The sequence below is a fragment of the Tupaia chinensis genome, unplaced genomic scaffold (genome assembly GCF_000334495.1).
Source record: "Tupaia chinensis unplaced genomic scaffold, TupChi_1.0 Scaffold148723_1, whole genome shotgun sequence".
Lineage (NCBI taxonomy): Eukaryota > Metazoa > Chordata > Mammalia > Scandentia > Tupaiidae > Tupaia > Tupaia belangeri.
Window position 1 is genome coordinate 587867 of NW_006208570.1, and position 8415 is coordinate 596281.

At 36.4% G+C, this 8415-nt stretch overlaps 1 long non-coding RNA gene across 2 annotated transcripts; it reads left to right on the forward strand.

The window, feature by feature from the left end:
• The first annotated feature begins 1250 nt into the window (after nt 1-1250).
• LOC102492314 (uncharacterized) lies at nt 1251-5542 on the forward strand. Of its 2 annotated transcripts, none has more exons than XR_001369859.2 (3): nt 1251-1364; nt 1470-1521; nt 5525-5542. It is a non-coding gene; the product is annotated as an uncharacterized LOC102492314 (long non-coding RNA). The 2 variants fall into 2 exon arrangements; XR_337664.2 differs by lacking the exon at nt 5525-5542 and adding an exon at nt 4816-4925.
• The last annotated feature ends 2873 nt before the right edge of the window (nt 5543-8415 follow it).

Genomic DNA, 8415 nt, shown 5'->3' on the forward strand with positions numbered 1-8415 from the left:
AGAGAGGGAGAGAGAAAGGAAAAAAGAAAGCCACTAGATCTGGGACTTGAACCACAGTCAGCCATGTGGGAGTCTAGCGCCCTTCACCACGCCACCTGCCGGCTCCCAGTTGTGTATTCTTAAATACGCTGGAGAGGTGTAGCACTGTTGCAATTTGTGGATAGAATCTGCTGTGTTAGATTTGTTTGGGCAGACACTGTGTCTTAGTGCCTTCAGGATCCTAGCTGTACAGAGTGCATTTCAGATCCTCAAAATTCACTTTTTTGACAGTTAGACCCCTAAGTGCTGTCATGAATATGTTTTTTATTGATTGAATTCTAATATCAAAATTATATTAATTTTTGGTTGCCTAGCTAGACCTTTACACTGGCTTCCAATATATGAGATTTAATTTCAGAATTTCAAGTCATGAGCACTCAAAGGAAATTCTACAAAATGCACCTAAAATTTTAAGTGAACCCCACATAGATATTTAAAGGAAGAATGAAATTTATCCAATTTTTAAAATTAAAACGAGTAGCTGCTTTAAACTGAAGTAAATTACGAGCGATCAAAAATAAAAGTTTGTTATTTAGCAACTTTCAAGTGAATGCTGTTACTCAACAGATATAATTCTACAACTATCTGGTGTAGACTTATTAATACACAAAAACCTTTCACTAGTGTTCTGTATACAATCAAATGGCCTCCATCTAGGACATCTCTAATTTAGAATCCAATTTCAGATTTTTAGTCAAAAGGAATCTGGCTTAAACTTTATTTTTGTGGGCTGTTCATATATCAGAGAAATGTGATCATTTAAACTCGAAAGGATGTTTGTTTCTTTCAATAGCATAGCAGAGAATTAATGGCATGGGGGAGGGTGGGGTGACAATTTCCCTTGATGTTTGATAGTTGTTTACTTACAAATGTGTGCCACAGATTTCAGTGTCCTGTAAAGGAAGGGGGAAATAAAGAAAGTGATATATTCATAAGGCTTTTAGAAAACGTAAGACACGTGGCAGAAAGTGCTTAGAATACTATTGAAATATTTACAAAACAAACCATTTACATTGAACTTTTGTGTATGTAAAACCCAGAGTGCCTGCAAAAAGACAGAACCAACTTTGGCTATGAGAAATATTTTGGCATCAAAATGGTTAATAGTATTATAGCTTCAAAAGAGCCTATTGGCTCACCCTCAAGGATGCCCTGCAGTTGTTGTTAAAGTCATCAGATGAAACTAGCCTTCTCAGCTAGCCTTTAGATTTGTCTGCTAACAGTAAAAATACTATAATAAATCGGTAACATATGTTACCAGGCAAGGAAAAGTGATATAAATAAAGAGACTAGGAGACCCAAACCAAGTACAATGTGAAAAGAATGTAACTTTCAATCTATTCGCTGGCTAATTACCATTTGAAAAGTAATTGGAAAGTGTTACTGTTATTTGCTTATATTCTTCCTCATTTTTCTTTTTTTCTCTTCAGATTGCATTCTTACCCAAATACTCTTCGTGATTGCCTGCTTTGCGGCTTTGGGGTAAGTCCCAGTTTTCCACAACCTTAAGAAAAAAAAAATGCATAACATAAAAGATGCCAAAAAGACTTATGTGTCCTGATGTGTGGGGTTTGTGAAATATACATGGGTTTGTTGGGAGGGATACTGAAATAAAGAGAAGGGGTTTATTTCTGCAAGGATCCAAAGTGAGTGAAAGTGTGCATATGTAAACGAGGCTCCCATCAGGAAAGCCACCTCTGGAATGGAAATGACAACGCTTGGAACACACATAATCAATTATTTTCACTAGCATTTAAAATATAGAAAACAAAATCTGCTTTGGGAATTGACTGAATATTTTATTTAGCTTTTTTATTGAGACATCCTTTGAAAAATGGCATAATATAAATAGTTTTACAAAGCAACAATATAATCAATCTCTAAACTAGAATATAAATCAAGGATTTCATTAACTGCTGGTAGCCAGTTTAAATTGTAGTCTTGTCCATAATGTCTATCTATCTATGTATGTCCAAGTTATATTAAAAACCTTTAAATGGCTTTGTAATATCAGCTACATCTAGCTATTATAATAATTAATGGTACTGTTTTATAAATCAATACATGTATTCTTGATAAATTCATATCCAGTTAATGGTGTAATTTAAATAAAAAATTAATGTAATAAAGGACATACAGAAACAGGCAGGAAATCTTTAAAGGTTAAGAGCCAAATTTGTCTAAATTCATTTTCAACCTGTTTTGGAAAGTTTAGATTTAAAATCAGCTGAGATTTTCCTTGCTTCTGTAAAATGAATCTTGTCCTTTCTGGGGCAATCTAGTATTGAATTTGTAGAATACTCTCTTTTTTAATTGCTACATTTGAATGACATATTTATGATACTATGGGATATTTTATTGCTATTATTCTATTATTATTAAACTTTTTTAGACAGAACAAAACAAACTGAAAACCTCATACCAGTTATTTCTCTTTAATGCACAAATGAAATGTAAATGCTTTATTGTGCATGTGTGTGTGTGTATATATGCGTGCGTGTATGTGTGTGTGAGCATCAACTGCTCTGGATATCAAAGCGATACACAAATTTTATTTCAGAGGAAAAGGACTGATTAGTTCAATGAATTTGACTGTGTAAGAGGCCAGCATTTTTTTTTTTTTTTTTTTTTTTTTTTATTTATTATTTTTATGTTTTAATTCACCAGAGAGAAAGTAAGCAAGCCGCTCGGTGTGGGACTCAAACCACAAGGCAAGCCATGTGGGAGTCTAGTGCCTTAACCACCACACCACCTGTTGGTCCTCATAACTTTTATTTTTTAAGCATTCGTGTTATTCAGAATCCTGGTGAAATTCTGTGGGTATTTTGTTTGTTTTCTCCTTTAAGTTTGCTGGGATATATGTGCTTGCCAGAGAATGCAATGAGAAAGCATCCCCCGCCCCCCCCTCAGGAAGAATGACCACATCACCATCCTGTCTCCTCCTTTCTTCTCTTGGCAGTTTTGGGCACAGATATGCATATGCCCAGTGTTTTTTTCCAAGCTGCCAGGTCCAGGACTCAGACCACAAAGTTGTAGTTGTCCATGTGAGATCCGGCCACCTCAACCAGTAAAAAAATTTGAGTTGTAAAAGGGGCGGGTTTTTTTTTTTTTTTTTTTTTTTTTTACTACCTTTGCTGTGTGAACCTCCCAGGAATTTAAGAAAGAAAAGAAAAATACATGGAAGAGTTTGAAATGTATTTCAACGCTGCACACGGGTAGAGAAACATTTCACAAAAAGAAGTGTGTATTATTGTTCGAATTAAAAAAAATACTAAAAGCATATTAAAAAAATAATAAGTTTCCGAAAAAAACAACTAACGGTTGTATGTTATTTAATACACTACCAAATCTTTCTGAGTAAAATTTCATTCCGTCTACAGAGTAAGCAGTTCACAAAATATCTTTCAGAATTATGCAGACCCGTCTGCCCTGCCATCCTCCCTGACATGGTGCAGAAATGTTCCTTTAATCCACTGAGCTTTTTCTGACATTTTTCTTAACATTGCTGAGCCTTATTTAGAGCAGCGAAGGAGACGTGTGCAGTTTCCTTTGACAATGATGGGTGTTTCGAAATGTTACATGAGAGAGGGAGGAAAAAAAAAAAAGAAGAAAAGATTTGCTGCCAGTCACTTCATCAATAGAGCTACAGGAGCAATTGCTATTTGTTCAAAGTTTACATTTCAAATGAAGCTAAATTTTAAAGAAGTCTCATCCTTTTGGAAGGGCTGGTGCTGGGAAGGGAGAAGAGAATTTCATGTTAAAGTGCACTCGAGTACTGGAACCATTTAAAACGTATTGTGTTTTCAGATGAAACCTGCAGCAAAACCACTCCTAAGAGGCTTAATTTAGGTTTTATAGGAGGAACATAAAAAAGACCAGGTTACGGCAACATGCTGAAATATGAGGTACATTTTAAATATCTTCATTTAAAAACGTATGTTTATTTTCCCTCCTGGGATCACTAACGTGTGTCTCAACAGAGAAAGCAAGGACATGCCACATTCTTAAAAATTATCTGTTAAAGGGATCACATTCCAAGACAGGTTCGAGCATTTTTATTACTACAGATAACCTCTCAATTATGTCACTGCCTTCCACTTGCTAATCAGGGACATTCAACATGGTGAACCACGGAAGCGGTTAGAAATTACTAGGATTAGAAACATTTTATCCCTCTCATCATATTATTGCATGTATGATTTTAGCACCGCTAACAACCCATTTACCTGCTTTAAATACACAGCATCTAAGAAAGGGTCTAGATGTCCATAAGGACGTGGCTCATTACTTAGAATCGTAGTCCCTGAAAAGCTTGAAGGGCTAGATCATTTTCCTTTTCCATCTCCCCCCTTAGACTCTCTCATGTCTCACTCGATTCCTGTTTGAACTGATTTTTGATTCTTCAGCCACCAGTGTCTGAGATACTCAACCACTCTTTCAGAGAGTAAGGTGTAAGTGGAGTAAATAAAATCATGTTTCACTGTTGCTTTATCAACCCTCCTAGGTAGTTTTTCTGCCAGCCAACCTGCGCTGTTAAGACCCATAAAATTATGCAATAGTGACTTCTTTGGAGGTTCTCTAATCAGATAATAGCCAGTGTTAGGAGGGAAGGGCCCAAGGCAATGCGCCTGGCACTTAACACTGTGGTTGGTCATTACTTGTCTGGTAGAGACCAATAAACAGCTGATTACTATCCTATAAAGGAGCCAATATTTTACATTTATCCTAGTTATTTTTTTTCTTTCTTCTTTTTTTTCCCCCAACTTCTTATAACAGCAAGTATTTGTCAAGAAGATCTATGAGGAATAGCCTCACAGGCACCTTAAAAATAAGAATTTTCCTGGCATGAAATGATGCCTTTTGTGGAAAGGTGAGAATGATTCTGGATTTTACAAGAGCAGTGGTTTATTTTAATGGCCAGAAGTCTATTCCTTTCAGACGTGGACACTCACAGACATGAACCCCTGCTGCTCCCTGGTCCCCTTCCCCCCTCTATGACAGGTTCACAGGCTGCAACTAAGGGATTTTAAAATGCAAATATTTATATTTGAGCTCTGGCAATAACAGGGCCATTTTGCTTCCTCCGTAAGCTTGTGATAATTGATGCTTCATACCTGGAACCACGTTTCATTTATCTCTTTACACATGAAGATAGTATATAAATAAAAGGTAATTTATGGAAAGGAGCTGGCCATTTGAAATAATCCTAAATTTGACTATATAATCCTTTAATGCTGCAAAACTTAGAGAGGCAGATTTTGAAACTTTTAAAGAAAACTTGATTGCAAATGGAAAATGGTGCATTTTTGAAGGCATATTGAATTTGAATGCCTACATGGGTCAAAAGAAGAGAAATAATAGTAAGGCAAGAGAGAAAAGGTGTGATTTTTACCTGTGTCTTAAACAAATGTCTTCAACCCACGTGTTTAGACTGCTTGTTACAATTTTATTGACCCTCTCTTTTTATCTGAATATAATTTTCTAGCAATCAATGTAATGGCAAAAAAAAAAAAAAAAAAAAAAAAGCAGCTCTTCAAACGTGATTTTTGTTCCCTGGGATCCTCATCTTGGAACGACAAGAGGTACACCCATAAAAACTGGACCTTGATTTTACCACCTCATACAAAGCCAGGCAATTCTTGAGCCAAACAAACAAAGGGGGTGTAAGCGATTTCATTTATTTTGATAATCCTCCTCCTGCACGGGAGCATTTTGCTGTCTTTGTCAAAGTGAATGACAACAATTTGGCCAACTCTCTCTGAGCTGCACTCAACAGTGACAGGCAAATTATCAGAGGCCCTGCACTTCTTATTATCAGAGGAGAAGCCATCAGGGGGACGCATGGAGGATACCTCTCCCTTGTCACTATTTGTCAGTGGGACAAGGGCCACTGCTATGGGTAGCTGACAGGTAATTTCAACAATAACAATTACTCCTATTACTGGTGTCATAAACAATTCGCCCAAGGCATGACAATAGCAAAGCTTTATAATTCAATGCCATATAAATAAATGCCAGCAGGTAACAAGTAATTTAGCTCCAATCAAGCTTTCACCTCGGCATTAATATTGTTATTGCAAGAAAATGGAAAATTGAAAAAATTCAAGATGTTAATGAATTAAGAGAGGTTCAGGGCTAGACAAGAGGACTTGGGAGAAGGCAACCGAAATTATTCTAGTATCATATTCGGTGCCATCCTGGGGGCCAACAGCAGGATAATTACTTAAAGACAGAAAGGGGATCCTGGAGCACTATTATCTCTTAGAAATCGGAGTTGGGAAAAGTGAGATGTGGCCTTTCAAAAAAAAAAAAAACCCCACCTCACTCCAATTTCTGAGAATATAAGTAGAAATATGAGAATGTATATATAACGTAGCATTTCTCTGACGTTTCTCCCCCACCTGAAAGATTTCATACGAAGCCGAGGCACAAGTATCAAAGGAATGTTTCCATCTGTTTAAGAAAACTGCGTCAGCACCTGCTTCCTTTATAGGAAGTCTCCCAATGAAATTATTTCAAGGATTTTACATCTGAGGTGAAGAGAAAGCTGAAAGTCCTCTCTGCTCTCCGGCTGCCTCCCTTTAAGAAGTGGACTAAAGGCTGCAGTCCCATCTTCATATGGAAAACTTCCTGATCAAACCAATTTGCAATTTTAGTATTTGTCCAGCAAGACAATGTGCCATCGTGGTGACAGCAGTAAAAGAATTTGAAAATCTCTAATTAGGAGAGCTGCAGAGCAATTAACGCATGTCAAATTTCACTTCATCAAGTGCCACTCTAATTTTCCCTCTAAAAATTAATGGATTTTTTTTTTTCTTTTGGTATGTGTGTGTCCCCTTAAGGCAATGTTGATTCAAATCTGCTCAAGATGCAGTGTTGCACAGCTAAGCATCTTCTTGATTACAATCCGCCACACTTCTAACTGCGCTCATTCTCACTGCCACGGATACTTTGTCAACAGTCAAATTACACCACGCTGATAACAATGCGTAATGGTGTTCCTCCTCCCAGGCCCCTGACAGGAGATGGGGTTCATAAAAATGTGATGTTTTCTTCTCAACTCTTTTTAAAGGAAGTTTGGATGACCAAATTCCTAGTCATGTGTTAATTTTTCAAAATTAATCTGGTCCTTTCAAGAGAGGGAACAAAATAATGGAATATAAAATTCCTCACAGAGGGAGAAAAAAAAAAAAAGAAAGAGAAAGAATAAGGAATTGAGACTAGCTGTGACCAAACTTTTGCTTAAACACTTTGTTCAGAGACATTTTCAAGAGCACTGTTCTTGGTTCAATACCAGATTGTTTTTTTTTCTTTACTTATGGGCTATAAACATTGGAAGCCTCTCTTGAACAGACAGTATTTAGATTGTGCGAGAAGTTTGTTGAACTGCCATATTTGCCAGAATCCTCAAAACATCACAGAAGACAAATGGAGCTTTAGGAGGGAGGGGGGGCCAGACTGTATATTCCAGAAAAATGCTGATTCCCTTTAACTATTTTTTATCCTTGTTGCTTGTCACAGATTGGTGTATTTGCGTCATCGGCACATGTGAGGAATATTTCTCACTGAAAAATGAAAGAAAGAATCAGAGATTAGAAGGTGATTTTTCCGTTCAGTCCCTTCAGAGATTTTCAGATTTTTTTTTTAATCTTTTAAAAATGGTCAGATCTAAACCAAAAATGAGGAAATGAAGCATGATGTTAAAGCTATCTTTTTAGAGAGTTTGCATTGACACCCCAGTTTCCATCAGTGTATTTTTGATGCCACGTTCTGTTTAATCCTTTTTATTCAATAAAAAAAATCTGCATTTATAGAATATGAACTCACCATGTAAGAGTCACAGGTCAAATCAAACTTTCCACTCAGTGGCAAGTAAATCGAAAATGTAAAACTAGATATTTTCAAGTTGGTATCTCCAAATATTAAAAATCCTTTTCTTCTCTTACAGCCCCACCCCAGCACGTTCTTAAGTGGTCTACTTCAAACAAAAGAAAATGACGTTCCCCTTTGACTAGCCAAATGTTAGATCCTCTCAAAACCGATTGGGGGCTCCCTAGAAGTTTTGCAATTAGATTCACACATATGAAATTCTTTTCTTTCTTCTCAAACATCATTCTTCCAAGTTCAGAAATGTAACAATACTGAGTTTAGAGTTTCTTGTGGCTCATTTACAAATACAGGTATTTTGATAACACCAAACCCCACACCCTTTTGAAAAATAAAAACCTGAGACAATGTTGCATTAAAACATTACAAAAAGATGGTGAAGGGAAATTTAAAAGGAGAAAACTTGATTATATAATGCAATCCAGCAGTAATCAATTTTACCTTCAATATCTTGCTTTTGTTTTCAAAATGCTAAATAAACAATACATA